This window comes from Notamacropus eugenii, chromosome 3 (assembly GCF_028372415.1).
Source record: "Notamacropus eugenii isolate mMacEug1 chromosome 3, mMacEug1.pri_v2, whole genome shotgun sequence".
NCBI lineage: Eukaryota > Metazoa > Chordata > Mammalia > Diprotodontia > Macropodidae > Notamacropus > Notamacropus eugenii.
This window is the reverse complement of record NC_092874.1, coordinates 96,760,243-96,786,776: the sequence shown is the minus strand read 5'-3', so window position 1 is coordinate 96,786,776 and position 26,534 is coordinate 96,760,243. Positions and strand designations below refer to the sequence as shown.

The 26,534-nt window shown below is 40.0% G+C and overlaps 3 pseudogenes; 1 reads left to right on the top strand and 2 right to left on the bottom strand.

Moving 5' to 3' along the window:
- The first annotated feature begins 60 nt into the window (after positions 1 to 60).
- On the top strand, positions 61 to 19,502 carry LOC140531840 (sialomucin core protein 24-like; annotated as a pseudogene).
- Positions 4,667 to 6,361, bottom strand: LOC140533044 (GTPase IMAP family member 4 pseudogene; annotated as a pseudogene).
- On the bottom strand, positions 18,696 to 19,321 carry LOC140533047 (ras-related protein Ral-B pseudogene; annotated as a pseudogene).
- Positions 19,503 to 26,534: the final 7,032 nt, after the last annotated feature.

Sequence of the window (26,534 nt, the reverse complement as noted above, 5' to 3'; positions counted from 1 at the left end):
GGAACAGTTTTGTGAGGAAAAAGAAAGAAGTTTTCGTGTAAAAGCCTTAACTGTTAAGGGATGTACGATATTACCACTGTTAACAGATGAAACTTTGGATGCCCAAAAGGAAGTGGAAAAGAATTTTGTTTTATTTAATAAAATCCCTTATAGAATGTATGTGTAAAGGAACTGCTTTCACGTGGGATTTGAGCAGTTTCAGGTGAAGTTCACTGTGGCATCCATATGAAATACTTCAAACCCTCACTCGACCCTGTCATCCCAAGCAGCTCTCTTCTACTTGGGGGCTGAAACTCTTCAAAAACTAGACTCCAATCAGAGCCTTCTGTCTTTTTTTCCTATTCCATTCTTCTTTTTAAATATAACTTTTAAAAAATCTTGAACTCCAGCACCAAAAAGAAAAGCATATCAATATACACAGGCAAAAAACCAAACCAAACGAAACCAAACCCCATAAGACCGTCCTATCTGAGATTGTGAATGTGTTTTATACCGCTATTTTTAGAAGTACAGACAGCTCTTACTTGGCGTACATGTGCATGGACTTTCTTTAAAGAATTCTGAATAAAAAGTCTGCATTCCAGTTTTGAAATCACGCAGGATTTCACTATGTGTAGCTGCCAGGAGAGGCTGTTAGTGCGGGCATTGAGGCTGCATACACGTTCTCAGGGCTCCTGCGGAAAACCCTGGATCAGTCCCTACTTGTGGGTCGGGTCTATTTGATCCCCGAAAGCCACCTCCAACCGACATGTCAGCGGCGGCTAGAACTGTGCTGGGGGATAAAGCTTTGGAAAACAGAATTTCTGGGAAAGTAAAGTGTCCGTGGGCCCTTCAGGGGCACAGACTTCCTCCGCGGCAGTCCTCCCACGACCAAGCGCTCTGAACGCGAGGAGGGGACCTTGTCTGGACTCGCTCTGTGTGCTGAGCGTGCCAACATCCCAGCGCCAATGGCCAGCTTCTCGGAGACCTCGTCCGTGCCTCCCATCACGAAGCCCAGGTCAAAGCCAAGCACAACCCAGGCTCGGGCACGAGAAAGATGGGAGGTAAGTACACAGTGACTGCGGTGCCTGGGTTGAGAGCAAAAATACCCCATGCTTTTGGGCTGTTTGTAATGTAGGTGGTGGCTACTGTCCAGAAAATGCAGCAACTCCAGAACGGGCTGTTGTTAACAGTGCCAGCTGCTGTTTAGTGGGACCTCCTGCCCAGTCCATCTCCAACTCATTCTGCAGCCCAGCCTTCCCCTGCAGGCTCTGCCATGCCAGCTGTCATCAGAGTTGTCACATCAGAGGCACCAAACACTGCCTTGATTCCTGCCTCTTCTGTGAGAAAATCTACCTTCGATGTAGGGGGGAACTTCATTGAAGAAAAATTGTTCTGCTGCTGAATGCGAAGGCTGTAATTTTCTTTCCCTCTGAGTCTTAAAAGTCCAAAGAACAAAACTACCATACTCTTTAAGAAACAGCCTTATATACCATGGACTTGTAGTTTATTTGTGTAGTTTATTCAAACCAAAATACTACCTTTTGAGATTCCAAAATCTTCAGATCTCCAAAGGATGTATCCAAGATATTTTGGAGCATCTTCCTTGAAGAAAAAGCAATTCAATCACTTATATTCAACAAAAATACCCAAAATGTTCTGCACGAATCCTTGTGGCTAGCTGTCTTTTATTTTAAGTAGCTGCTGTTGTGGGATTTTCCCCCTCTTACCATGACATGCCTATTGCAAATTTTAAAACATTTGGTGGACTCCCTGTCCTGAGCTGACAGTTTCATAACTTTTAGCAGTTACAATTTAGGTATTTTAAAGCCTAAAAGCTTCATTATTCCCATTTTCATTCTGGACATAAGTTCATAGATTAAATTGTGAGAAGAATGTGCCAAACCATAAATATGTAGCAGGATTTTGTCCGTTCTTTAACAGCACCTTATCATTGGGAAAACAAAGAACAGTACCTTGAATTAAAGATAAGACACAAACAAGGTAGGCTGTAAGTGTAAATGAATATGTGATTTGTCATTTTTCATTAAGAAAAGTAACATGGGCTCAACTTTCTGATCAGCGGTAATGTGAACTCAAATTTTGTAGAAACTCAGTAACATAATATTATGAAATTCCAAAGTCTCACCTACTTGATTTTGAGACTAAAGAATGTGATATAGTAAGTTGAAACTATTCGTAAGTTAAATTCTTCAATATTTTTGTGTGCATCTACTAAAATATTTTATGAGATTTTATTTTTGAAGGGACTGAATAATTTTAGGAAAATATGAGGTATATTTTGCTTTACATGTATTTTCCAAAAGTTCTTTGTATGTTGCTGCTGTACCTTTTAAGCATTACAATTTAGCTTTCCTAGAAATTTTTAATTTGCTTTATAAGGCAAGGAGGAAACAAGTACTAATTTGAAAATCTTCACAAGTTCATTCTTTATTAAAAAGAGGCAAGCAGAGTTTTCAAAGAGATATGACCAGAAAAATTTCAGGAAATGACAGGTTTTTTTGTGAGTGTGTTAGAACAGATTCCTATAGGTCTTACAATTATTTCATGGTCATTCCCATTAAGAGGATTAAAAAAAAATATCCCTGTGCTTATAAGAAAATAGATATACTTTGGAATACATCTTTCATTAAATACTAATTTTTCCAATCACAGAACAAATGGATATTTTTAATAAATGTTTTCCTTACAATCTTTTTTCTCCATTAATATTCAATTTGATTTAGCCAAGAAGAGACTTAAAATAGGTGTCATATTTTTCTTAGTTCATTCTTATACTTGTCATATGGTCCTTGGTGGCTTGTTTGTAGCATTACTGTGGCAGCAGATGGCATTGCATTGGTTTATTTTTTGGTGGTGCTGGTAGAACTGAAAACCCTTCCTGAAATTAATTGAATTACATTAAAGGTTCCTAAAGTTTGACTGTTTTCTCTGTTATGTGCTGGTACAGATAAGATTGTTTTTCTTACATATTTGCATGCCTAACTTTATCAAGTGCCTTAATTGGTGCCTTTAAAGTTTCTTTTTTTTTAAGTGAAAGGTTAGGATGGCTTACCTGACTGAATTGTGGTTTTATTGTCCTGAATGGAAATAAATATTTTGGGAAAATCTGAGTTTTGGTTTCCATGAATGTCAGGATTTTATGTAAATGCTATAAAATTAGATAAGAAAATATAATTCAATTTCATGTTTACATTGGAGAAGGGAGTAAAAAGTAGCAGGAACAAAGGGTACTTCTTTTTTCTAAAACCTCTTAATATTCTTGCCTAAAAATGTTGGCCTTGCTACATAAGTTATCAGTGCTAAATGTAGCCATTTAATAAAATTAGCCTGGTTGGAAGGACTTGAACTCTTACTCTGGGTATTGCTTGATTAGTAAGAAACCATGCAAAAATTAATTTACAAAATAGCTCTTACTATAGAAATTTGAGTTTTGAAATCCATTTCTCTCTCCATTTAGTGGTTCAGTATTCTCTTGAGTAACTAAGACTTTGTAATTTAAAAAATTTTTAAGCTATGCAGTGAGCTTTGCAGAGTTTGGTTTTGTTTGTAAAACGAATTCAAATGTTTTTTTCTCCCCATCTGACCTTCTACTTAACAGTTGTTTGTTGCTTAGGCAGATTGCTGAATACTGAATTTGAATTTCATGTTTTTGGTGAAGACAACGCTAAATCAGTCTGTAATCATCACCAGACTGATTTAAAATAAATTCACATGTTGAATCAAAAAAAAAAAATCAAGAAAAATAGATCTGCTCTTTTGCTTGGAGGAAATGATCTGGGATTTCAAATGAAAACCTGCTCTTGTGCACCACTCAAAAAATCAGAGCATGGGATGGAATCAGGAAGGCAAAAGGATCTGTGGGTTATTTTGCTAACCTTGAAAGCATGGATAACCCTTCGGATCTTTGAACAAGCTTGCTTCATGCACTCTTCATTCTCAAAGTTGAGAAGTTTTGTAATGCCAATTGCATTCCTTCTAAGATTCTATTCCTTTTGGATAAAGCCTCAAGTCACCCCACCCATCTGGATGAGTTTAACAAAAATGTAAAGGTGGTCTACCTTTCCCAAAACACAACCTTGTTATTATAACTTTTGGATCCGGATGTAGTTGTGAATTCCAAGGCATATTATTTAGGAACTAGATGAGCCCAGGCAAATGCAGCTTTGGATGCAGATAAGGAGAACACATTGAGAGATATCTGAAAGTCTTATAATATTGGCCATGTAATGTAGAGTATTGCTTAGGCATGGTTTATTGTTTATCCTTCTTTCTTAAAGAAGGCCATGGCATGGGGGAAGTGATGCCATGACATGCAAGTGAAATAGATTTAAAGAAGGGAGAGCTGTGCAAAGTCACTAGCCTCACTTTCTCTTCTAGAGCCATTTGGGTCCAGTGTCAAGATATAGATCAGGTTGACTGGAGATGGCCCTGGATGCACTGGGAGCCCTAGGCCTTTTTAAGCCAAGGTCTCTAACAGGTCTCAGTTTGACTGAGCAAAGCCCATTCAGTGAATAAGGTTAGGGAAGAAATGAGACAAAATATACACTCTTTTATCTGGTCAAAATAAAATCCATGTGTGAGGAGAAGAGCCTCTGGGAATAGTCTCCAAGTTGATTGTCTCACAGCAGGGCACAGAGCCCAGTTAGGGTGATGAGAACAGTACTTTGTTTGGCTTACTTAGCACTTCCAAGAAAGAGGGATTGTGAGCATGTGAAGAGGTGGAATGGATGGTTTTAGTCTGCAGCACATTGGTTCTCTGGAATAGGCATCATGAGAGCAGAGAGAAAAGGAAGTAGTGAAGGTTTGGGGAGAGGCCATGTGTGTTTAGCTGGTTCTTAAAGGATGAGAATGATGGGAGTGACAGCGAAAAAAAGGGGAAATGCTTCCTGGGGGGATAATACCCAAAGTGGAGCTATTTATTAGTTCCTAATAGTACGCAATGAGTTTTGAATTCTTGCCTTCTCCTGGCTATTCCTAGCTGCCTGTTCACATAGACTTAACATAAGAAATTAGGAAATTCTATGTGTTACTGTAAAATATCAGGCTGCATTCTTCTGAAAGGCATTGCTATTTAGCAAGTAGTGTGATAGACCAGAAGGAACATTAGACATATTGTCAGGAGACTTGGGTTCACCGGATGTCTGAATTCTTTATTGAATGTGTGACCTCTCTTAAACTCTCTTTGTTTCACCAGCTTCCATGGTGGAGACTAGGTAGGAAATGATTCTGCTTGTCAAAAGGATTTCCTGGAGAAAACACCCATAGCAACGGGAAAACAATGGGCAAAATTAACTTTGCAATTTCCCAAAGTAAACTCTCAAGATTTTCAGCCTCCCTTAGGGCACCCTCACAATTTTTCATGTACTTCTGCCCTGAGTCTTTGAACTATGCCTCCTTCTTATCCTCATAGGACTTCTTTTTCTTCGTATAGTCTTCCCATTTCTTATCATCCTGTTCTTTTACCTCTTTCCACTTTTTCTTTTCCTTCTCCAATTCTTCAAACATCTTCTCATATTTCTGTCTGATTTCTTCTCTCTCGTTCTCAAACTGCTCCTTTTAGTGTTGTTGAAGAGCCTCTGTGTCCTTCTGGAGGAGATCTTCCACAGATTTGTATGTATCATTGGTGTAGTGGGTGCCCCCATTAGCTTGCACCATTGTCTCAACCATGGCCCTCAGCTCTGACACCTGGGCATCTCTCTGGGCTCCACTAGCATTATTATTAAATGCACAGTATCTGTGCTCACACTTCTCCAACAACTCCTTGAAATAGGGGTTCTCAATGGTTCTTATATAATCCCCTGCACTTTGTTATCCCAGCTCTTCTTTCTGAGTGAAGACAATGATTAGAAACTTCACTGATCTGCCTCCCAAAATGCGATAAAGCCCTTCAACAGCTGCCTTCTCCTCCTGGGTGAAAAGACCCACTTGCAAGACCAGGAGTAGAGCATGTGGTCCTGGAGAGGATAGTGTCGTGAAATGAGATATTTCTTTCAAATTTTCTTTCTCCTGAGTGTCAGTGTCAAAAATGCCTGGAGTATCAAGAACAACAATGTCCCTCGCATTCCATGTGGTCCTGGCTTTCCTACAGATCTTGGTGACTTACCCTCCTGAAGGCCTGAACTCAGACTCTCTCCTGCCCAGGAGGGTGTTTTCCGTTGCACTTTTCCCAGCCACTGTTTTCTCCACGAGGACAATTCTGAGTTCTGGCTCCCTTGAGCCTCCTCCACTGCTGTCTGGGTCCGTAGGAAACAAATAAGAAAGAAGCATGAATGACTGGGTTTTGTAGACGATTGTAATAAAGCCCTGCTCAGAAGTTCCAGCATGACAAGGAGGTGACTCTTAGGTTCTTGAAGGTCATGCCAGTAGAGCACTAACTGAGAAGGATCCTAGTAATCTGGACAAGCTTTGAACATGGCTATATATTGTCCTGCTGAAATTTACAGATCCTTGTCAGCAGAAGGAAAGCCCCCATCCCCATGTGACTGCTTTTGAGAGGTGTTAGGAGGTGACATCTCTTAGATTTATATAACTGCAAATTCCACCCTTCCTCTGGGGCATATAATGAATGAATTATTATTGCTTGTTGAAAAACACATGCATGTATGTACACAGTTTTAGCCACATTATACCCAGCTATATTAAGACTTGAGTTCTTTTCCCATGTTAGGATCTTTGTGTGATGTGGAGGTTTAATTCTTCCTTCCCCAAGGAATTTGAAGGACTGTTTCATAGTGAGAATCCCAAAGGAGAAAAGCTATCATTCCCTCTGAACTGTGAGTGCTGATAGAAGAATATATTTTTTCACTTCATCTTGCTTCTTATTTTTTGATTTCTTACCACATGGCAAATATGTATATATGGTTTTCATGACTTCAGATGTATAATGGGAGTCATATTGCTGCTCTTTTCAATGGTTGGGTAAGGGATGGATGGAGGGTGAGTATTTGGATTCAAAATAAAAAAAGGAATCAAAATGGTACAAATGTAACCAGGAATCATTTAACAACATAAATAAAAATTAAAAAGAAAGTTTATTTCCCATTCCCTTGAGAGGTTGAATTAGTAATAAATATGAAGAATCTCAGAAAAAAATGGCGAACAAATGTGAGCACCTCTGTAAATTTCTGATTCCTCACTTATGGGAACAACCCAAGGCCATTCTCCATTCACTTGACAGATAATTCCCAAGTTTCCTCCAGGCATTGTCTATTGCTTTTTGCTATTGCCTCTAAAACCAGTCAAGAAGGTCCAATTAACTTCATTGATGAGTGTCCATCTTGACTTAGATGGCCCATATTACCTGACATCACAGGTAAGTTCATCTATAGCTCCCTTGTCAACCACTGCTGAATAAATTGGGAAATCATTCAGTTCTTTTTGCTCTTCTCCTCCACCAGTGTCTTTGCTTGTAGATTGTACAACCTAGACCTGGAAACTGAACAAATAACACCTCTGTCCTCATATACCATCAGCCTGGAATCTCCACCTCCCTCTCCACCCACCCACATTAGACTACTGTAACTGAGATCACAGCAGGGACTTTTCATATACAGCAAAGGGAAAATGAAAAGTCATTTTTAGAGTCTCCACGCAACCCCAATTCAGATGCAGATTTGGAGCAGTACAGCTTCCCATTCTGATCTGCAGTCCTCCTGGACCTTGGGAAGCTATATAGGAGTAACTTTTAATAAATCAGTTTTCAACATATAAGTCTTAACTACAACAACTCCTTCTCATCTCTAGCCAACTGTGAAAATATCCTGTAACAGATCTCTTTTGAACATCTAAGTCTCCCATGGATTTTTCTTCCTTTCTCTTCCTAATATAGATGCTACCTTATCACATAATTAGTGATTTGCAAAGGCCTTTTCCTCCTGGGGTAATCACTGAAATGGATTTGAGGAATTGACCAAATGTCCTCACTTCTAAATCCCCTGAACTCAGAGCCTTCACTCAGAGTTCTGCAGGCAGGGGCCTGATTTCAGAGCCATGGTAAAGAAAGGGTAGGACAAGAAGATCAGCCAGGGGTTGGTGGGGGTGGGATTGGAGTTATGAACAGGAAGGAACAGGAGTGTATGTTTCTGTGAAAATAAAGAGACTTAGTTGGCAGGAGATGCCATTTTCCTAATTTCACGGTATCCTCTTTCCAAAACACAGTTTTCCTTCCTCTATTAAAATGTTGAGCCACTAGCCAGAAAGAGCCTTGGGCCCAGTCAGAGGGCCCAGGCTAGTGGTGGAGAAGTAGGGGTGGTGTTAAGGAAATATGGCATCAGTGGACAGAATACATACTCTGGGTCGCAAAAATCCTAGCAAAATTTTAAGTGTGAGGCCCAGTCAGAAGGCCCAAGGTGGTGGGGAAGTAATTGGCAGTGTGGGGGAAAAAGGGGAGGGAAATAGGGCTCCAGCAAACAGAAAAAAACAAAGCCCATCTGAACAAGTTTAATTCCTGAAAACTGATCAAGCACTAGGATTAAAGGAGAAAAAAAAAGACACAAATTTATCTCTGTCCTAATTTTACAAATTAGGACAGGGTAATTAGAATTCTTCAAATTCTACCAGATGAAAATGTAGAATAAACCATTTAAGATTGAAAAACTGTTCACAACCTAGAAGTTTTAGTGGGCTGCTCAGTGTGGGCCTGAATGAGGCATCGAGGTGACATGGCTCCTGAAACATTTGTGGAATGTTAGGTTGCTTTAGTAGAGTCATAGTAGCCTAGATTTCTTCCCCAGATGTCAATTCTGTGCCATACAGTGTCTCTAGAGATATGAGATATTAAGTAAAACCAGCTGCTTCCAAACTGTGTGGAAGCATGAGGGAGGCAGTGTGGGATAATGAGTGGTGGGCCAGCCTTGGAGTCAGGAAGACCTGGGTTCATGTCTCATGTCAGGATGGGTGCATCAGTGCACTTCCAAAGAATCCCCAAATTGTAGGTGTCTTTACCCTGGGATCCATGAACTTGTAGAGTTGTTTTAAAATATACATATTTTGATATTTGCATTTGAATATAACTCTTTTCTTTTGTGATGCCTTATTTCATTTTATTCTTTAGGAAACATTATGCTGTAATAAGTGTCCATAGGCTTCACAATATTCCTAAGGGATCCAAGACAAAAAAGAGTAAACACTCCTGCTCTTAAGCCACAAATGACTAATGAGTTCCTGCTCTGCACAGAAGGAGTTTCCATACCAAGATTTTTCCATGAAAATGTGATGATAGTATAGGTCCACATTAAAAAATAAAAGGCTTAATGTGAGGTCAGCTGTTAAAAAGCTAAGAAAATCTTAACCTATTGAAGGACTACAAGAATTTTATCCTAGGAAGTAACACTCCCACTGTCCCTCACACCAGTCAGGTCCCATGTTCAGCAGCATGTTCCAGTTTGGGCACCCCATTTGCAGAAGTTTGGGAGCTAGGAGGAGTGTGTAAGGTTGTGTAAGTCCAAGTCCTTCATTTCACAAATGAGCAAAGTAAGTCTCACAGAGGCTAAATGACTTGCCAGAAGTCATGAAGGACAAAAAGAAGTCAGAATTTGACTCGAGGTCCTCTGATTTCTATTCTGTTATCCTCCTTCAGGACCAGCTGGAGTTCATGCTGAGGAGGACAGTAAGGAAGGTGGAAGGTGTGGACGTGATTTCCCCGAAAGAAGAATCCAAGGAATAGGGGATGTTTAGACTAGGAAAGAGAAGCCTAGGATAGAGCATGATCAGTGCCCTCAGGTGTCTGGAGGTATGTCATGAAGAAAAGGAAGAAAAGGATGAAGAAAAAAGTCATTTTGTTTAACTCCAGTGAGCAAAGCTGGTGCGAAAGATGTAGGTTACAAGGAGAATGATTTCAGCTCCATTAAAAAGGAAGAATGTCCTAATGACTGGAGCTGCCCCCATCATGGAATGGGCTGGGAGAGAGTGAGTTCACCATCTGTAGAAGAGATCACAGTTGTTAGCCACATGGTAAAGGGGATTTGTTCTTCTGGTAGGAGGTTGGACTCTAAAGTTTCTTCTAAGTCCCATGATTCTCAGAAGGCCTGAGAATGTGACCAGCATCAGCTACACCATGAGAAACTGCTCCTTTCCTGTCAGCAGAAAGCCTGACTAAAACATTTTAATGAGTCAAAGATGATGGGGAAATTGTACTGCTTTGAGTTTTACAAAGTGCTTTACAAATATTGTGGCCATGGATCCTCAAAGTACTTCTGGAAGATAGGTGCTATTATGAGCTCCATTTTTCAGCTGAAAAACTGAGGCAGACTGAGGTTGAGACTTGTCCAGGGGCACACATATAAGACGGGTCTGAAGCTAGATTTCTTAATAAGACTTTTCTTCTCCAGGGCCAGCTCTCTATTCACTGTAGCACACAGCTGCCTCTGGGAAGACCTGTGTAGGTGCCCAGAGCCCTGTGCACTGGACAGGGGAATATTGTAACGGGAGTAATCCCATTGCTCCAAAGAGCTAACTCTACATGTGGAGAAGAGGCAGATGTCTCAGACTCCACAAGGAAATGTTGTAGAGATGAGGTTTGATACAGTCAGAGATCAGTAAAGGTGAGGATCCGTGACTCCTCTCAACTCTAGAGTATTTGTATTATACTGAGGAGTGGCTTGAAATTCTCAAATAAAGCAATTGAAGATGACTTTCATTTTAAAAATAAATCTATGTCACAGATCACATTTTGACACCTGGAATAACAATCATAGCTCAAGACAATGTGGGGAATTCCTGTCACCTGGGTCCGATTTTCAATGCTAACAAATTTAGACACTTAAGAATTTGAATTGGTAGATACATTATCTATCTGACATTCTCCTGGGAGGGGGAGAAGTGGAATTTGATTGATCAGAGGTGCCGTCCCACAATAAATGGATCCTTAGAAATAACAAGTCTCTCAGAAGGATGTAGGTGCTATTGTTATCATTCCCATTCTGTAGATGAGGAAACTAAGGTAAACAGGGTTAAGGGACTTGTCCAGGGCCTCACAGCAAGGACATGCCTAAACCTGGATTTGAACCTAAGTCTTCCTGATTTCAGGTCCAGTCCATTTAGATCTCTTCATTGCACTGCCTAGTTGCACAGTTCTAGCTGGTTCCTGCGAGGTGCCTCAGGAAGGCAGTAAATGGGATAGAATTAAATGACTTTTCTAAGATACTTGTTGTTTAGTGGTTTCTGCATCTTCCTGAACCCATGGACCATAGGTGTGTATGGGGTTTTCTTGGGAAACATACTGAAGTAATTGTATTTTCCTTTTCCAGTGGATCCTTTTGTCAAGCAATCAGAGGTTAAGTGACTGTCAGCCCAGGATCCTACAGCTAGTAGGTATCTGAGGCTGAATTTGAACTCAGGTCTTCCTGACTTTAGGCCCAGTGCTCTATCCACTAAGTCACCACCTGATTCACTTCTAGATGCTGGTAAAGATCAAAAATCTATGTATATTCAAACAACCTGTAGCTCTCCTGCTTCCCAGAGGAAAGTGATGGGACTGCCTACCCTTACACCTTCCCCCCAAACTCTCATTCTGATTCACCAGGTCTTCCTTTCTCCTTCAAGGCTGCTTTTCAACTTTATTTTCACCAGATTGTTTAACGTGTGTGTGTGTGTGCGTGCGTGCATGCGTGTGTGACAATATTCCCTCCTCTCCTCCCAACACTGTGTCTAATTTAACTAAGGCTCTAACCACCTCTCTGGTTTGGTTCGATCTTTCAAAGATTGCTTCTCTTTCTGACCTCCACCCTTCCAGGGTGAACGAGCCCCTCCTTACCCAGACCTCTTCAGACATATCTCATCACTCCTGGGTAGAATTTGCCATCACTTAGCATCTCCCATCAGAACAAAGGGATACAGGCAGGTTCTAACTTGGAGAAAAAAGGTGAGACTCTAATCGTTGAGGCTTTGTCTGATGCTGACTTTCTTACACTGATCATTTTTTACCTAAAAAAAACTCTTTCTAACACTGCCTTCTCCTGATGCCTGGAACAAGGCCTCACATCCAAGAGGATGCATTCAGGGATGAAGGTACCTAAGTCAAGATCTGGGATCTCCATTGAGGTCTTCCAGGTTCTGCTGCTTGAATTGAAATCTAGGGCAGTTATCAGCAAACTCACTTTCAAGCAGGCTCCAACCATAAATGCCCCATTGCTCAGTGTCCAAGCCCTCCCAATCTCTTTTAGACTGGAATTCTGCAGAAAGTAGTGTCTGAAAAGATATCATTCTTGTATGGAGGCCATAATGGAGCCACACACCATAGACTGAGTTGCTTAACTTAAAGAGAATCTTATTAAAGCGCTAGGTCAGATGGCAGAGCTAGGGCCAGAGAGTATCCAGGACTTGTTTTTGTGAAAGGGATAAGAACTTATGTGGTACTAAACGGTTTGCTGAGCATGCTACACATATTACCTCCTTTGGTCCTCAGAACAACCCTGGGAGGTAGGTGCTGTTGTCATGCCCATTTGACAGTTGAGAAAACTGAGGTGAACTGAGGGCAAATGACTTGCCTGGGGTCACACTGCTAGGTAGTGTCTGAGATTGAATTTGAAGTCAGATCTTCTTGACCCCAGGTAGTCACTGCCCTATAGTCACTGTACCACCCAATTGCTTCTGGTGTGAGGGGAGATACAATGACTGAGTTGGGTTCACTTTAAGAGGGCAAGGAGACTGTCTTTGGTGGAATCAGTCTTGATTCCTGATCTTGGAGGGAATGGAGTGGAATGGAGGAATCGGTAGTTGAAGGACTGTTTGGCATCTGAACTGCAGCTGCTGCCTTTGAAAGATCAGTACCATATGATTCCAAGGGACTGTCAACCTGCTTCTGACAAGCACACTGATGAACATGACCTTCTTCCCCTACCTCCAGGCAAGAGATTTGCCCTAGTACTAAGGGATTCTGCTTCAGGATATGGCTTTGTGATGTCAATGATGAGCCTCCTGGGGAAGCTACAATCCAAGCCCTGACAGCAGGGTCTTCTTCTTTACAATTCCTGCTGGGCCATTGCTTCTCAGCAGGCCACTCATTTGATTGCAGAGCAGGTTGGAGAGTGGGACCACTCTCATTATGTTCCCTAGGCTCTTCCTCTCCTGTCCTATCCTTGGGCAGCTGGCACTGTTGAATGCTGGAATGTCCTTTAAAGCATCACTTCCATCATCATCCCCATGACAGTCAGCATTATGTGTCCCAGCTTTGAAAAGCTGCATCTTTGATGAATCAGCACTGTCCTAAGTAGGGGGCAGCCTCTGCTCTGTAGCAGCTCTTTAGAACTGGCCTCAGTGAACTCCACTTCTTCTAGACAGATGCAACCTTTATACAGTTAGGCCTAGGTGACCTCCTGCAGCCTTCCCTTATTCCACAGCCTGTAGCCGTTTCCTGGGCCTTGAGTTTTCTGCTCTCTCAGAAGGATCTGTACAACCCAGAAAAGTATCTACCCTTCTATCTCTATTTTATTTACCTTAGCATTAAAAATAAATGCACTTCCTCAATTGAGGAATTTGAGTCCTTCCTCCCCTCCCTGTAATTCCAGCAAAAAAAAGAAGTGTTTATATTTCTGAAAGAAATAATCCCAGAGGGCATAATGTCTTAACTCTTGTTAACACATTGATACCTAATCATCTGTGATTCTCTCCAGTGATTACCTGCCCTGGTCTGAGGGTGGAGGAACTGAAGCCTTCCTCTCTTTCATCTACAAAGCCCCATTTGCAAAGGCAGAGGCAGATTAGGGAGGTAGAGAGCTGGCTGAGCAGTCAGCTGGGGCTGGGTCCAAGGGTTGCCTCCCTGACATTTAGCCACCTCCTCCAGGCCATATCCTGGCCTCATTCCCTTCTCATGTGTACCTGCTTATGTGTCAGGACTGGCCTGCCAAGAGCTGCTGCTGAGCCTCTGGTTCCCCTGCCCCCCATCTAGAAGAAGGGGTAGACTGAGATTTTAAATCCCTCAGTGCTTTAACTCGTTGTTTAATCTGTCCTAGGAAAGAGTTCTGGGTTTGTTGTTCATCCTCCTTTCTCAAAGAGGACCAATGGCATCATGAGGGAATGTCTTGGCATTGTTTAGCACTGACCCCCTTCTCCTTGAATTTTTTTTTTTTTTACTGTATCAATGATTCTCATTGGGGTTAGAGAATTCCCAGTGAGGAAACTTCTTCTCCCAGTGCAAGTCAGTCCCTGCTCTGCAATTTATAGCTTGAGCACATTTCTTGGGGCACTGAGAAGTTTAGTGACTTGCCCAGGGTCACATAGTCAGTACGCGGCAGAGAGGGTCTGGTGTCTTTCTGCCAGAATCCCTTCTGTCCTATCTCTGAGGCCAGCTCTCTACCCACCAGTCCACATTGCCTTTCATTTTCCTCTTTTGGGTAAGGCTCCATGTGAAATGACACTCATTACTTATACACAGTATAAGGTTCTAAGACTAAAACACACAGATTTGTGACAAGTAACTAAGTTTGTTAAACTTTTATAACATTGAAGTAAGTATAGGACTAGGATCTATCTTCCTTTTCAATTTCAGGGTTTAAGAGGAATGTCCTAGACTATGTGACAGAATCCTTTCTCTGTCAGTCTGATGTAATTTTTATATAAGAAGCCTTGTTAGAGTCCCACTTGGGGTTCAGGAGTTCTTTGAGGCCTGAACCTATGCTTGAGCATAGTAATAAAAGCTTGGTTTTTACCTGTACAATATCTGCCTTGTGATAAATATGTATTTGACTGCAACCACCCACAACAGAAACTTAGAAAGGAGATATTTGTCCCACAACTCATCACAATCCTATGAAGACTTTTGAAATTAGAGTTGGTTTGCAATGCCACGTTTGCATTTTGCTTTACTTTTGGATACATGTAAAACCAGCCTATAGCGAATGGCCATCTGGAAATAAACCTTGCCCATATGAACTGCTAACTCGTACAAACAATTGCACCAGCCAGGTCATCAGTAATAAAGTGCGACCTTTTCAGGATGGAGGAAAGGCAACCAAGCAAACTTCTTTTCCTCATGTGTCACCCTTACTCTTCCGGAAATTCTGTCCTTGTTAGGTCATTCTTTTGGTTTAAACACTGCCTCCTCCCTGAGAACCTCTTTTAGAGGACAAATGATTTATCAGCAGGATGGATAATACCCTGCAGCACTAATACTTTTGTAGGAGTTACCTGTCAGTGTTTTAGATGACTTTACTCTGACAGAAGAAATGGGGCAGCATTGGGGCTCTGGGTTCCTGGTGCAGAAGGGATACTTTCTTGGCCAAAGGTCATGGAGAAAAGTACAGGAGGGGGAGCTTGGAGGCACCAAAGATAAACTAATTACTCAGATATCATTTTCACTGGGACAGTGACCCTGCTGGGGAGAGGACACTGTGTAGTCACAGAATTCACAGAGAGAAGATGTAAGAGTCATCTTCATGCAAAATTGGCCTGGGGTGGGTAAGAAAGGAGGCCTCCAAGGTCAGTGTCAGGAGCAGAGCCAGCTCTGGCTCCCATCCTACCCCTAACCTGCCTGGGGGCTCCTGACCATTCTTCTCTGCTCTTCTCCCTCCTGCCCCCCACAGTTCTTAGATAGGACAAATGGGGCCATCTAGTTCCACACAGCTGCTTCTGCAGGGACCTTCCAGCTCCATGACAGAGCCCCCTGTCATTTCAGGGATTCTGTGTGGGTATCACAGTGACCAAACTTGGGTACTCTTAGCTAGCTCCCTGCAAAGGGTAGCAAACTGTGAAGTGAACTCAGTTTGTGTTTGAGATCCCATTGCCCCCTGTTCCTTCCCCTTCCTTTTCTCCAGTGCACTGTTTGGATCATCCAGGGACCTAATATTCTCCTTGGCTGTAGAGAGATTTCCATAATGTAATGGTATCCCATTTTGTTCAGAATTTAGAATTATCCTTTCTTTTTTCAATTTTAAATTTTGGAATCAAGCATGCATTTCCATAACGAAGTATAATAAAGATGATTGCACATGAAACTACATATCTATTACATGTTTGTATGTGGGGAGGGGGAGATGGAGAGAAATGGTCAGATCATCCACCAGGAAGGTCAGAGGAAGGAAGGGCAGCCTGAGTTGACTTTCTTCCCTTCTTTTGGGGAAGGTTAAGGAAATCTTCTTTTAGGATGAGAATGTAGCCAGAAGATGCCTGGAGCCAGCAATGCTTACATCAAGGAAATGGATGTGTGATGGTGAGATAGGTATTTAGAAAAGGTATTTGGGTACAGAAATAGGCAAGGGGGGCTTTTGGGGAAACTGAGGCTTGCCTTTCACCTACAACACTCCGAACACCACATTTTCTGACTAATGGTGATGCTGGCTTCCCATTTTGGGGTCAGGACTTTGTCTGTGGGTCCCTGTATGCTCACAAGTAACTCAAACCTCAGTCCATAATGACACTGACCTGACTGTATGGGCAGGAGATTGATTTGTTCCTTCCTTCACATATGCTGATCCAGTGCTGATTTCATCTTCTCTCACCCACCACCCCTCAAGAACATCCCTCACTAACAAATTTGGCCAAGTGCGAAAGGGCAGTCATCCACCTGAGAAGAGATTGTGCTGTAGAAGCCAACCCTGGGGCTCTTACAGGGAGTGGGGACTCAGACACACATATATTTCACCCCAACTCAACAGGAACCAAAGGTAAGATTTTAAGCATGCAGAGAAACAATAAAGGGCCAGGTCTTCCACCTGGAGGGAACAGGAAGCCCACCCTTCCGAAGAGGTGCCACCAAACTCTCACGTGGACAATCTGGGCCCTCTGGATTTACCAAAATGTACAGCTTCCTCCCTCCTCCTTACAGAATCGAGATTTGGATTAAGTTTTAGTACAGAGTGTGCCTGGAGGATGTGTGTGTATAAATAGCAGGAAGGAGATGGAAAATGAAAGTTGGCACACCCAGGGGCTGCTTATTTCCTGAAAATGGGGAGATTTAGAGAAAGAGAAATTCAAGGTTTCCTAACTGGGTGTGCTCTCACCTGCTGGATTCTTTTGAGCCAATAGGTCTCTAAGCTGAAGAACCTGAAAAATAGGTCTTTTTGTTATTTGTTTTTTTTTTAAACTGGGCACAAACCACTCCTCTGGACTAAGGTAACCAACTGTTAATTATTAGGTTTGTGGATCAGTTTGCCCTTTGCTCACTTTCTATCTGTCTCTCTGCTCCCCTTGGTACCCACCTCCCCACCTGCCATTTTCCTGCTTGCTCACTAGTCCATTATTTTCTTTTTTTTTGTCTGTTTTTTTTTTTTATTTCAAAAAAAGTTCATGATTCATTGAGAAGTCATACAAGATGGTTTTCCAAATCAAAATCATAATCTTTACAATTTCTGTAACAATAAAATAGAAAGTGTTTTTCTTTTTTTCTGTTTGGCACCTACACTTGAAGATTCGTTTTTACCAAAAAGAAAAGACTGCTAACTTTTGACTTAAAAAAAGAAAAACAACCCAACATATTATTCTCCCTTCTGGTAAATTTGTATTATTGCTTAACTTATGGCAGCAGCAACTAGTATACCAACACTTAACCGTTTTCTTCCCATCATTAAAAATTTCTTTCTAAATGTTATTATGTCTGTCAGGAAAACTATATGAAAAACTGCAACCAAAGAGAACATGACAGTGGCCTATTTTCACTCTCCCCACTATTTTTCTGATTTAAATTTAGAATTACTGAGTAATTCTATGAGAGGTAGCAAAATGTCTGGCACTGGTTCTGGCTTCATGATTATAGATTACAACTTCAGCTCATCATTCTTCCAAAGCATTTGTATTAAACTAATAGTAAAGAAACAAAAAGCAGAGCATCAACAACATTTGCTACATGCACAGGAATTTATCAGTGCTTTAAGAGAAAAAATAATTTTTAAATGATGAGAATTACTTTGGGGTTAAAATGGTGTTTGTATATTTTTAATGCCAATTATTGTGTGAAATTAGCGCAAGCATGAAATTTTTAAGTGTGTTGTAGAATTGTTACTGGGATTGTTTCTTCAATTAAAAAGCTGAAGTATAAGAAAGGTGAAGTATAAGAAAGTGTACTTTTTTTTCAAAAGTTCCCATACAATCTTTGGACCCTTAGGGAAGAACCAGACAACAATGTTTAAAAAAAATAAAGGCAGAACAGATTATATTTCATACCTTAAGTATGTATGAATGAGATTTATGAACTTCATAGTGACTTAATTGAGATAACTTAAGTTTACATTTTAGCTGCTTTTCAAATTGTTCTGGGAAATACTAAGAAAATCTGACTATAAAAGTCACTCAACTTTGCTTGTCATTGAACAGAACCAAACTACATGCTTTGTAATTTAATGATTTTTCTGACTGCCATTAATAAAATGGTAAAGTGTTATATTGCTGTGTGTAGAAGAATGTCTGGTTTTTCCTCCTAAAACTTAAAGAAGGAGAAAATTTTAACTTCTAAATGAAATGGTGATATCATAAAACTCGAAAAATATCATAACCTACAATACAGTGTTTTTAAAATTAACACTGGATTAGGTTCTGCTTGTGGTACTAAGTTTGCTGTTTTTAAACTTTCAGTTTTAAAAAAATGTCAGAGGAGTAGTTCCATTCCAGGGAAAATGGGTCATTTATTTCTGCCAGCTATTGATTGATTCACAAATCTCTCTTTTGTTTTTCATTGAAAGAAGTAATGCATGAATCAAGTGAAGAGAAAAGGCAGTACAAGTGAAGAAATATAGTCTACCTTTCATGAATCCAGCCCGATGTCCTCAGTGGCAACTGACAGATTTGATCCACCTTCTCAGCAAAGACAGTAAACAGCATGTTTCTTTAAAACTCTTCTTATTCTTGCTGGGTTTTTTTTGTTTTTGCTATTCTTATCTTTGTTTTCTGACATCTTCTTTGCTCTTATTTCTCTCATTAGATCAAAGAATACCTTGTCTACACTGGCTCGAGTTTTGGCAGATGTCTCTACATACTGGACACCCAACTCTTCTGCTTTACTTCTGAACTTTTCAATGGGTACGGGTCTTCCCTCTTCCAAGTCAGATTTGTTTCTCACCACAAGCAAAGGAATTTTATCTTCTTCAGCCTTAACATGCAGAATCTGTCCTCTGAATTCTGCTGTGGCTGTAAAGGATTCATGTTCTGTTATGGAGAAGACTAAGAGAAACCCAAATAGCTGCATAATCTGCTTGTCCAGCTGTATCCAGAATGTCTATCTGCACTTCTTCTCCATCAAGAAGCTGTCAGCTTTAGTAGGTTCATAGTCTTCTACAAACTCATCATACATGAACTGAAGGGCAAGTGCAGATGTGCCCACCCCTCCACTACCAACCATGATCACTCTGTGAAGAAGTAATGAGCTCTGGTTCTTATTCTTGTTTGCAGCCATTGCACTTGTTGTCTAGGGTTGCTGAGCGCTGTCCAAGGAGCTGCTGAAGAAGGCAGTTGAAATGTTATTTCAATTTCTTCAGGAAAGATTAATAACACAATTAATAACACAATAAATAACAATAATTAATAACACAATAAATAACAATAATTAATAACACAATAAATAACACAAATTTGAACCTTCCTCTTTTAATGAGACCTGGACCTGAGAATGTCCAGCCCACTCCTCCTCCACTTCTTTTTATTCTCCTTCTCAGCCCCAACCCAGCCATCCCTTACTCCTGGGTGCTTTTAAATTTCCCCTTCCTCCTCCCCTGCCAGGAAGCAGGCCACACTCTGCCACCGCAGCTGCCTCCTCAGTATTGTCATTGAGCCGCCCAGGCACTATTTTCTTTTTTTTTTTGAAAAATGATTTTAAATATTTTAAATTATTTTGCTATTAATTTATGCAATAAAATAAGCATTTCTATAACATAGTATAATTTTTCTAACTAAATTTATTTATTCTCAATTTTAAACATTCACTTGCACAAAATGTAAAATTTAAAATTTTCTCCCAATATGCCCCCTTCCCCCACCCCAGGACAGCATATGTTGTGGTTGCCCTTTCCTCCAATCTACCCTCCCTTCTTTAACCCCTCCCCATCTCCTTCCCTTCTATTTTTCTGTAGAGTACAATAGATTTCTATATTCCATTGCCCATATATTGTATTTCCTAATTGCATGTAAAAACAATTTTTAACATTCATTTTTAAAGCTTTGAGGTCCACTTTCTTTCCCTTCCCCTCTCCCTACCCACTCTCATTTGGAAGGGAAGCAGTTTTGTATAGGTTACACATGCATAGTCATGCAAAATACTTCCATGACAGTCATGTTGTGAAAGACTATATTTCCTTCTATCCTGTCTCAGCCTCCATTTATTCTATTATCTCCTTTGATTTGTCCCTCTGCAAAAACATTTGCTTCCAGTTACCCTTTCTGCTGTCCCTTCTATTATTCCCCCTCTCTTTTCCCCTTCCTATCTGCTTTCCTTTAGAGTAAGATAAACTTCTATACCCAATTGAGTGTGTATGTTGTTCCCTCTTGAAGCCAAATCCAATGAAAGTAAGCTTCACTTATTCTGTCTCACTATTTCCCTCTTTCCCTCCATTATAAAAGCTCTTTGTTGCCTCTTTTGTGAGAGATTATTCACTACATTCTCCTTTTCCCTTTCTCTTTCTCCCAGTACATTTCTCTCAACACAGTTTTATTTTTTAGATATCATCCCTTCATATTCAGCTTATACTGTTCACTCTCCTTCCTTTGCTCCCTTCCTCTCTCTCTCTCTCTCTCTCTCTCTCTGTATATATATATATATATATATATATATATATATATATATATATATATATATATGTAAAACACACATATATATTTTATATAATAATATTTTACAATTATCTCTCCAACTACCCTAATACTGAGAAAGGTCTCATGAGTTTAAAATATCATCTTTCCATGTGGGATTGTAAACAGTTCAACTTCAAGAAGTCCTTTATGGTTTCTCTTAACCTGTTTACCTTTTCTTGCTTCCTTTGATTCTTGTATTGGATAGTCAAATTTTCTATTCAGCTCTAGTCTTTTCAACAAAAATGCTTGGAAGTCCTCTGTTTCATTGAAATTCCATTTCCCCCTGAATCATTATACTCAGCTTTGCTGGGTAGGTGATTCTTGGTTTTAATTCTAGCTCCTTTGACCTCTGGAGTAGCATATTCCATGCTTTCTGATCCCTTAGTGTTGAAGCTGCTAAATCGTCTGTTGTCCTGATTGTGTTTCTACAATACTTGAACTGTTCCTTTCTGGCTCCTTGTAATGTTTTCTCCTTAACCTGGGAACTCTGGAATTTGACTACAATATTCCTAGGAGTTTTCCCTTTGGGATCTCTTTTTGGGGGTGATCAGTGGATTCTTTACATTTCTATTTTACCCTCTGGTTCTAGAACATCAGGGCAGTTTTAATTGATAATTTCTTGAAAGATGATATCTATGCTCTTTTTTTGATCATAGCTATCAGGTAGTTCAACAATTTTAAAATGATCTCTCCTGGATTCCTTTTCCATGTCAGTTGTTTTTGTAATGAGATATTTCACATTGTCTTCTATTTTTTCATTCTTTTAGTTTTGTTTTTACATTTTTTTCTTTCTCATTAACCATTAGCTTCTGTTTGCTTCATTCTTATTTTTAAGAAATCATTTTTTTCATTGAGCTTTTGGATCTTCTTTTCTATTTGGCCCACTGTGCTTTTTAAGTCATTCTTCTCCTCACTGGCTTTTTGTATCTCTTTTACCCTCTGGGTTATTCTAATTTTAAAGGTGTTATTTTCTTTTCCTTTATCAAGCTGTTGACTCACTTTTCTTAATTTTCTTGCATCACTCTCATTTCTTTTCCCAATTTTTCCTCTACTTCTCTTACTGGATTTTCAAAATCCTTTGTGAGGTCTTCCATGGGCTGATGCAAATCCATATCTTTCTTGATGGCTTTGGATGCAGGGTCCTCAACTTTATTGTGTTCTTCTGGTAGTATGCCCTCATCTTCCTCATTATATATGACATAAGAAAATACCTTTCCTTTAGAAAGTAAGAATCTATAGTCTATTTTTTTCTCCCCTTATTTGCTCATCTTCCCAGTCAGTCACTTGACCTTTGACTTTAAGTGGAGGGCTCCAACAGGAGCCTTTGCTTCAGCTGCAGCCACCCTGGGATGGCTGCAGAGCTGGGGTGGGACTGTGGCTGGTCCCAACCATGCTCTCCTCCCAGACAGGTGAGAGACCCTTTCCACTGACCTTCTAAGCTGTCTTTGACATTTGTGGGCTGAGAAGTCTTAAAACCACTGCAACCACCAGTAATTTATTTCCCTAAAGCCCTCTCCAGCTCCATCCACATCAGTGCAATCCACATGAAACTGTGCTCCTTTCCCAGTCTAGTATGATAGACCTTTCCTGTCCACCTTCCAGATTGTCTTGGGCTGGAAATTTGCTTCAGTCTGTATTGTGTGACTTCTGCTGCTCTAGAATTTATTTAGAGTAATTTTCAGAGGTTTTTTTGAGGAATTTTGAGGGAAAGCTCAAGTAGGTCCCTGTTTCTACTCTGCCATCTTGTCTCCACCCACCCCATAGAATAATTTAAAAAATATATTGCACATGAAACTGTAAATCTATTATGTACAACTTGCTATTCCTTTTAAATATATAATAAGGTTATCATGTAAATTATTTTTTCTATTTGCTGTTAACCCCACCCCAGCCCCACCTAGGAATGGCTACCCTGAGACACAACTATGTGTACATTTGTAAAATCATTCTATACATACTTCTATTAATCAGTTCTTTCTCTTCATATGACTTTTGTAGTTAATTTGGGTATTTATAGTAGTCACAATGACTTCTTCACTCAAAGTTGTTCTGAGAACAATAGTGTTGTTCCTGTATACAATTGTATACTGTTGATTATTTAGTCAAGTATACCTATGTTTTTCTAAGATCATTGAGTTTATCAATTTTTATAGCACAGTAGTATTCCATCATAATCAAATACCACAACCTGTTCAGCAATTACCCAGTTGATGGGCATCCATATAATTTCTAATTCTTAGCCATCACAAAGAGAGCTGCTAATTTGCTCCATTCCATTTCTCCCTTTCTCCTCCCAATATATTCCTCTCTCACCCCTTAATTTTATTTTTTTAGATATGATCCCTTCCTATCCAACTCATCCTATGCTGTGTGTGTGTGTGTGTGTGTGTGTGTGTGTGTGTGTGTGTGTAATCCCACCAACTACCCAGATAGCAAATTATCTCTCATAAAAGAGGCATGAAAAAGCCTTTTCAATGGAGGGAAAAAGGGGGGAGGTGAGAGGGAAAAAGTGAAGCTTACTCTCATCCCATTTGGCTCAAGGAAGGAATAACATGCACACTCAATTTGGTATGAAAACCTATCTTACAGTACAGAAAAGTAGGGGAGAAGTGAATAAGTAGGGTGGGGGGATGAGGCAAGGGAGGGCAAATGGAAGGAGGGATCAATTAGAAGTAAACACTCTTGGGGAAGGACAAGGTCAAAAGAGAGAATAGAAGAAATGGGGGTCAGGAGAGGATGGAGGGAAATATAGTTAGTCTTACACAACATGACTATTATGGAAGTCATTTGCAAAACTACACATATATAACCTGTATTGAATTGCTTGCCTTCCTAGTGAGGATGGGTGGGGAGGGAGGAAGGAAGAGAAGTTGGAATTCAAAACTTTAGGAACAAATATTGAGTATTATTCCTGCATACAACTGAGAAACAAGAAAGACAGGTAATGGAGTATAGAAATTTATCTTGCCCTACAGGACAAAAGAGAAGATGGGGATAAGGGAAGGGAGGTGTGTTAGAAGGGAGGGCAGATTGGTGGAAGGGGTAATCAGAATGCTCAACATTTTGGGGCAGGGGGAGGGGAGAGATGGGGAGAAAATTTGGAACACAAAATGTTGTGGAAATGAATGTGGAAATCGAGCATACTTGCAATAGCAAGAGCAGAGAATGTGGTCTGAGAGGGGACAGTGTCAGGAAACAAAGTATTTCTTTCAAATTTTCTGACTCTATAGTGTTAGTGCCAAAAATGCCTGGAGTATCAACAAAAGAAAGTACTCTCCCATTCCACCTGGTCCTGAATTTCCTGCAGACATTGGTGACTGACTTCCTGAACATGGGCTCAAACTCTCTACTAGTCAGGATGGTGTTTCCTATTGCACTTTTTCCAGCCCTGTCTTCCTTATGAGGACAGTCCTGAGATATGACTCCTTTGATTTTCCTCCACTGTTTTCTGGGTGTATAGGAAAAAAAAACCCACCAAGAAAGAAGAATGAATGACTAGGTTATCTAATAAAGCCTTGCAAAGAGCCCTGTAAAAAATATCTGAACAAATTCAATTCAACTAGAATTGATTAGCAACCATGCTTCTTATAGGGAAGACAGAGACACATCTTCTTCTAACCCTTCCTTTTTTTTTTTTAAACAACATAGTTCTTCTTTAGCTTCCATGTGTTTCCTTTTGCTTTTCATATTCTCCCTTTTGCTCCTTATACAGTTCATTTTCCTTCTCCAAGGAAAGTCTCTGTTCTCGGGGAGAATTCTACCAAATGCAAATTCAGGATAAACCATTTAAGACTGGAAAACTGTTCAAAGCCTAGGAGTTTTAATGGGCTGCCCACCGTGGGCCTGAATGAGGCATCACAGTGATATGGCAGCTGAGAATAGGCTTGGAATATTAGGTTACTTATATGGAATCATTATGGCCTATGTTTCTTACCCAAGATGTCAATTTTGTGCCATACAACAACTCTGTGAGGTATGAATTAATACCTGGCTATAAGCTTAAGAGCAGAACTGTGGGATAAGAGAAAACATGCTGGTTTTGGTATCAGAAACATCTGGGTTCCAATCCTATGGAATAATGGGCAAAGTCACTTAACCTCTTAGTTGCTGTTGTGTTTGTCCTTCATTCTTGAAGAAGACCATGACATCAAGATGATGACATGATTTGCAGTGTACTCATAACAGATCCCTAAATTATAGGTGTCTTTATCCGAGTATCCATGACTTTGTGTGGTTGCTTTGAAAAACAAAAATGTGATAATTGCATTTTGACATAATTGGTTTCTTTGGTAATTCTGTGTTTTATTTTATGCATTTCACAACAGTATTCTGCAAAGGGATCCATAAGCTTCACTATATTGCAAAGGGATCCAGGACACAAAAAACTGTTAAAAACTTCTACTAATCACCATAAATTACAAAGGAGTCACTACTCTCCACAGAAGTTTCCATCACGAGAATTTCCCATGAAGTTGTGATATTACTGGCCCAGAAGAAAAATAAAGCTTAATATGAGGTCAATTGTCTAAAAAAGGTAACAAAATCTTAGGCTGTATCAGTCAGAATACGATTGTTTTATTATGGAAGGTGACAGTCCTACTTTACATCAAACTAATTAGATCTCATGTTCAAGCTCATATTCCAACTCAGGCCCCATGTTGTGAGGAGCGAGGAGAAATATCTAAGATTATATAATTCCTTGCCTCCTCCACCATTAGACGAATGAGGAAACATAGCCCTACAGTGATTAAATGACTTGCCCAAAATCAGGAAGGCCAAAAGAAAGAGCATCAGAATTTGACTCCAGATCAGGGGTGGGGAACCTGTGACCATAAGACCACATTTGTCCTATTAGGTCCTTAAGTACAGCCTTTTGAGTGAATCTACATTTCACAGAACAAATCCTTTTATTTTTATTCATAGATTTCTGTTCATCTGCTATAGTTTTATTGTATTTTAAAAAATGAACATATTTAAAATATCCAAGAATAAATTAAGTTTCAGCAAGAATATCCTCCCAGATTGGTCAGCACAATTAGAACATTCATAAGTCACAAGGACTTAACTGATGGCTGCCATGCTCATGATTTAGTTCTAATTTCCCCCACCTGAATGGTGCCACTACCACATGAGACAGGTTGGTGAAAGTTTGTGGTGGTCAAGTACTCAATTCTGTTATAGCTTTTGGCAATGGTGCACCGTGTTTCTGTTCACAGGGGAATTTATGATTAATCAACAGTATTTTTATTTCTGTCTGCTCAACAGTCCATCACCTCAAAGCAGACCAAGAGAATGCTGATGGAAGAAAATAGATATTTTAAAAAAAGGATTGGTAATTGCAATAGTATCTTGTTTCTGCCAAAGATAAGATGATTTGCTTGCTTTGTGATACTGCAGTATTAGTATTAAAGAAATTTAATGCTCCTCAGCATCATATCATTCAGAAGGACCCAAAATATTTTAAATTTGAGGGAGAGGCATGAAAGGTTGTATTAGAGAAATTAAAAGATGAAAAGCAAAAGCAAAGACAATTCTTTCAAGCATCAATAATACCTGGAAATAATGGGACTGACACAACTTTTATATACTTGAGTTTATATACTTGAGAGAAAAGGGAAGCCATTCAGTGATGTAGGAATTGTGAAATAATGTATTGCTGAAGCTGTAGGATGTTTAGACCGCCATAATATTTCAAAAGTGCAAACAATTACCTCTTTTAAGGAGAACCAGAACTGATTGGCAGCATAAATTAGCCTTCCACTTACCAGAATGAGTTCAGGAAAATATATACTATTCATTCACTTTAGATGAATCAGTTGATA